Source organism: Puntigrus tetrazona, chromosome 17 (assembly GCF_018831695.1).
Source record: "Puntigrus tetrazona isolate hp1 chromosome 17, ASM1883169v1, whole genome shotgun sequence".
Lineage (NCBI taxonomy): Eukaryota > Metazoa > Chordata > Actinopteri > Cypriniformes > Cyprinidae > Puntigrus > Puntigrus tetrazona.
The window spans coordinates 15,225,174-15,231,173 of NC_056715.1; positions in this window are offsets into that span (position 1 = coordinate 15,225,174).

Consider the following 6,000-nt stretch of genomic DNA (forward strand, 5'->3'; position numbering starts at 1 on the left):
AACCACAGTAATCAAGCGCTTTTAACTAAAATTCATATCGGAAAATACATGGGCAAAATATTATTTATTACTTTATTATTCATTTCCAGATTATAACAACTTTGTACTGTCCAGTCGCTAAAAGTGACTGCGATACTAAAATGTGTTTAGTTACCTGTTGTTTTGAAGTCTTTAATGCACTCTGGACTATTTGGGACCATATTAGGACTTGTATTTTTAAAGGCCAGTAAACACCGGACAAATATCGCACGCAAAAATTGTCTCAGTTTTTCGCTTTTCATACCCAAGTGATTTTTTCTGACAAAGAAAAACAGGAATACCCCGGTACACATGGTGGTGCTGCGCAACTTTTTATGTTTCTGACACTCACTTGTAACACAGAAGAAGAAGGGAGTCAGAAAGAGCGCTTGTCAAAACTATAGACATACACAGACGCCTCATTGGGCTGCTTTAGGAACGTAGATGCAGCCGCCATCTTGGAACAGTGCGAAGAAAACCGACAATCTCATTGGTCGGCAAAACATTAATAAAAGCAGAGGCGTTTTTTTATGACACTTTTACGCTTCACGTTTTTACACTTCAGTGTGCACACTTTTATTGGCAAATATGTCAGCAATATTTGCACTTGAAATTAATACCAGTGTTTATTAAGGTTTTATTATTTATTGTGTTGTTTTAATTTAAAAGTATGTCTTTATCAGCTGAATTCTTTAAAGTCACACAGTAAAATGAAAACAAATCCCACACTGTATCAAACATGCAAAAAGTATAATACATTAAAATTTAACCCCAGTTTATTGAGGAAACATCAGTCAGTTTGGTTGATCACAAATTGCTATACTAAAATGTATTCTTGCTACCTGCTAACTGCTATTTTAAAAATATTTTCGCTACCTGCCAAATGCTATATTAAAAGTCTTTTTACTAAGTTTTAACTTTTATATTAAAATGTCTGTTCGCTAATTATCATATAAATTGTCTTTTTGTTAATTGTTAACTACTTTATCAAAAAAAAAATTAACGATTACTTTTCAAAAAGTATCATAAAGCTATATGCTTTTTTAGCTACAGCAACTGCTATTAAAATATATTTTTACTATAACTGCTAACTGTTGGATCTATTTTAAAATGTCTTTTTGGCAACTGCTTTATTAAAGCATGGTAAAATACTTAAATACTTAACATTTAAATATTTAAAAATCACATTACAGTTACATATTGCAACTACGTATTATGTCAATGCACATAATTCAGTTTATTGGAGGTCACTGCGGTGAGTAATTTGGTCCTTGCTTCACAAGACAACATCAAGAGTGCACTGCTCTTATCTCCACTGTGTAACACGTGTTCCATTCTTAAAATGTGTCATACTGTACATGCAGTCTCCCACATGTACGTTTTTAAGTACTGACCTTTATGCTCGGTTTGATTTGTATGGCTACAAGCTTGGTGCAGATGCAATCAGCCCGGTGTATTTACCTCCCACACCGGCACATTTGCTCAAAGAAAATCATATGTAGAATGGAAAAATCATTGTTCTGATACTCTCCCCTGCTTTTAGTACTTTTAGTAAGTGTCTCTTGCATTTTGTATTACAATAAGTGACTAGCAAAGCTGTAACAGAACTCCTGACATCACTTCCAGGTGTAGACACATGAATCATACCACAAAATAAATAGTTGGAGATTAACTGAGACTGCTTTCCTCTTAATTCTTTCTGCAGTGAGGAAGCTGACTAATGTGAAGGCCCTTATCTCTTGCTCCTTTCCTGTAAGGAGATCTAGTGCCAGTCTTCTGGTGAAAAATGATGATAGCTCAAAGGTATGTTGAAATGAAATAATATTGATTTTTTTTTCTTATGTGCCATAGATGTGCAAATAAAGTTTTTTTTTGGCCAAAGCATTGGAATGGGTGACAAACATCCAGAGATACAGTATGTGGAAAGAGAGATGTGTGGCTTTATTTTCTGAGTCATTTGTGTAAAAGATGTGGTCATTACAGATGAAATACTATTGAGCACGGCGCCCTGAAAACGTCTTCGCCTCCAACAAAAAGGATCATTCGACTGGATACGAGTGCAGCGCTTGCCCGCTTTAATGCAGTGATTGATAAAAAACGTTCCTGCTTGTTTATGAAATCTGATACATGGTATCTAACAGCCTCTGATAGGACCTTCTCCCACCAGTCCTGGCCCTCAAACCACCCTCAAAAATAGAATGATTACAATAGCATGTGGTTAAAACGAACAAGCTCTGATAAAACAGGAAAAGGCTTGTTAAACTAATTTGGAATCAAGATTTTCTTGCTTTCAAGAGGGGATTTGGCCTTGAGCTCCTTAGGAAAGCGGCCTTTTAAAAAGAGAACAAATTTCATTGCTTTGTTTTTTGAACGCCTGCCTCTGATTGCGTGAACTGTTCGGTCACACACGAAAGTATGCATTTGTCCTCATCTCGTGAAGAGGAGACAGATGCAAGACCGCAGTCCAAAGCCAAGAAAGCTCCGGCTTTTATTAGCCAAACAGAGCGTAATGGGTTGTTGTACAATGTAAACCAATGCTACTAATGGGTGAAAAGACTCTAATTATGATGTTTTCCACAGCGATGAGCTTCAAAAGTCAAAGAGTAGACATTTCAGACAATGTAAACTTCATGCTAAAGCCTTTTGGCCCGAGTATAAGCATACGTGAGTGACACTACAGGAAACATCTGGAAGTGGATCTACAGACGTCTTGAGGGAGATGACAGGGTGAGGATTAGCTTCCCCTTCCACACCGTCTCATGCATTGGGAATCGTGTGGATTCTGTCGAGGTCTCCAAGCAGTCCCCGAACAAATAAAGAAGTACATGAAGCAAAACAGCCGCAAAAATGAGACACTCAAAGCACATTGTAATTATCATGAGGTAATTTTAATGTGGTGTAAACATGGCTGTGCTGCAAAGTGAAAAATGCTAGTCTGTATTGAAGTTTGAGGTTAGGTTTTCCTCCATGGGTAACGGAGAACGCTTATGTTTGCTGTTTCAGTGGTTACTCAAGGGTTCGTGAAGAAGGCCTCGAAGACTTTGTTCTCTGCTGATCTGTTTTTCAGGCATCACATGAAGCAAGGTACTGCACATCTTTGATGTAAATGAGTCAAACAAGGATGTCCCAGATTGCTTAATGAAAAGTGTTGTGACCACCAAGTAAAAAAAAACATAATATATTGCTTAGACCTTGAATAGATAAGGTTTAAAATGTGTAAGCCGTTTCTGCCACTAGATTATAAATGAAAAAAAGTCAATTGCATTTCTGACTTCATTTCTCAGAAATGTAGTCACTACTAGAAGCTTTCTCAGAGTTTATATCTTGCTATTCCGACTTTATCACCCACAATTGCAAGTTTATACCTCACAATTCTGAGAAAAAGAATTAAAAAATAAAAGTCATAGTTACATTACTGATTTTTTTTCAGTGGCAGGAAATAGACTTCCATGTTAAACACACACACAAACATGCACAACCTTAAAAGAAAAATAAATTGTAATTACAGTAATTAACTTTTGTTAGGGTTAATCTATCTGGCTTGATGTCAATATATTTTTCCATTTAGCTTATTAAACCCCACAAGTTATGGGGATCTGTAGAAGTCTTTACATCTTTAGGCCTTTAAATTTCTGAGATAATATCTTGTTTTATAGCTTTTTTTGTCAAAGGAAAAAACTATCTGCATGATGGTTACACCACATTGACTTTGATTTGACAGTTTAAAATAATAATAATAGTAATAATAACAATAGTGCCCTTTTTAATAATAATAATAATAATAATAATAATAATAATAATAACAGCAATAATCATAATAATAGTGCCATTTTTACTCCTTAGCAGTCCTAAGGTCTGCTGATGAATTTTAGTGGGATTTGTACCTCAGGAGGGACATTGGACTACTAAGGGGTTAATAATAATAATGATAAATAGTGTATTTTAATAATAAGCGCCTCTATTATAATTTCTTATAGTCCTTGTTATTTTTTTATTAAACATTTTTTGTTAATTTTTTTTTTAAATTGTTAACTTTAATTCATTACAATATCTGGCCCCATAAAAATATCAAAACGATTTTTAATTTAGAAACTGAAAACAGGTCTGTCATAGAATTGTTTCACTGAAGTAGTTGTCTGAACCAATTACATTTTTAACGTATTTAAGAAAATCTTAATAGATCCTGACAATAATATGAGCATCACGTCATTGACCCAAATACACAACATGTGTTTGTGCATCGTTTTCCATTTCACTCGCTCTCACGCACAACCATAAACTCCTCACGCCTTCGGTCACTTGCGCTTCTATACCCCACAAATCTCTTTTTCTCCCACTTACTTTCATTTGCGCGCCCCGCAGTTAACTGTCTCCATCTGACATGCACATTTTCATGCGTCATCACTCGCGCTCCCCCCACACTGTACACTGTCACTCTATTCCACTTACCCACAAATCCTCACACCCCCTCTTACATACAGAGCCACTCTAGCAGAAAAAAGGAAGGTGTAGAAGAACTGAATGAAAAAACGAGTCTGCACAGACACATAGAAGGAATAAGAAGAGATAAACAGGCAATCAGAGCGAGAGGCTTCGAGGGAGAACGCCGTGAGGGAGAAAGTGCACAGTCATGCTCGAGGAATGCAGGGGAGGAAGGGGCGGCTGGCGTGACTGCCCCATTTTTCACAGTCTTAATCAGAGACAGCTGTCAGTGTGAGGGGCGGTCGACCGGCCGTGCGGGGGAGGGCTAGAGCGAGGGATGAGAGAAGAGGTGAACGGCGCTCGAGTACCCGGTGGAGTTGGAGTTTATTTATTTCCTTAACAGAGTGGAAACTCAGGGGGAGACGTGTTAAGGAGTACGGGCCCACCTTCCTTTCTGCTGCCGCTGGGTCACGTTTAGTGGCGTCTTCTCACATTTCTGTTTAACCGTGTACACGCACTCACCTCCATTTAACCCCACAAGAGCCTCCTATCGCATATAACACATTGCCCTCCTTCTTATATACAGCTTGCCACATATAGTAACAAATCTCGCTCCATTCATAGCCACAGAGGGCTCGTATACCTCAGCGCTGAACTATGAATCATAACATTATGGGTCCGGTACCAGCTAGGTGCTGCATCGTACATTGACTTTCAGGGAGGTCGGCTGTTTTACGGGAATTTCTATTTGAAATTTTCTAATTGTTTGTGTCTTTCAAGCCAAATTGTGTTTTGGTGCCACTCGCGCAGTTTACCAAATGTCAACATTCTGCTCACAAAGTGCATAAGCAATAAACCATTGCTGATACTTGTTTTTCAGCGTCCATTTACTGCATTGTAAAAACGAAATATGCGCCCTGATTAACTTTGAACTCATAATTAAGCTTGTTTTTAATGCTGTGTCCGTGATAAAAGGAAAAATGCAGGTTACATTTTATTTCGCTGTCAAGAAATAATTAACTGTGACTTTTGTTAACACTATCGAGTGGGTTTAGGATTGGATTTGATGTATCATGTGTTCCGACATGATAGAGCATTAACTTTTATGAACAGTCCATGAATATTTAAATCCTGAACCATCGCAATACACACCTATGTCAACATAAGAAAAAACGTGCCAGGGTTCACGTATTGATTTAATGACTTCCTTCAAGAGGGAGAGGGTTTAAGTTGTGCTGAATACAAGCATCTGCACAATAGCCATTCACACACTTTAACCTCATTTCCTTGGTTCTCAAACCAGAATCTGGTTGTTCTGAAGTTGATTCTTTGAGGGCTCATGTGTGTTTGACATCTCATTCACCCAGCATGCAGAGAGCATTTCAGCCTCACACAGGCGCTTTTGTTTGACAGACGAATTCCAGTGATGTCATAATCTTCTCACCTCATCATAACGATGGGTCCATGTTTATATGAAGACAAAATAGAAACCTTAGGGAGGGAAGCGTTGCCTCGCAAAGACATGCAAACATGGCAGAGTAAGGAATAGCTCACTTTGAG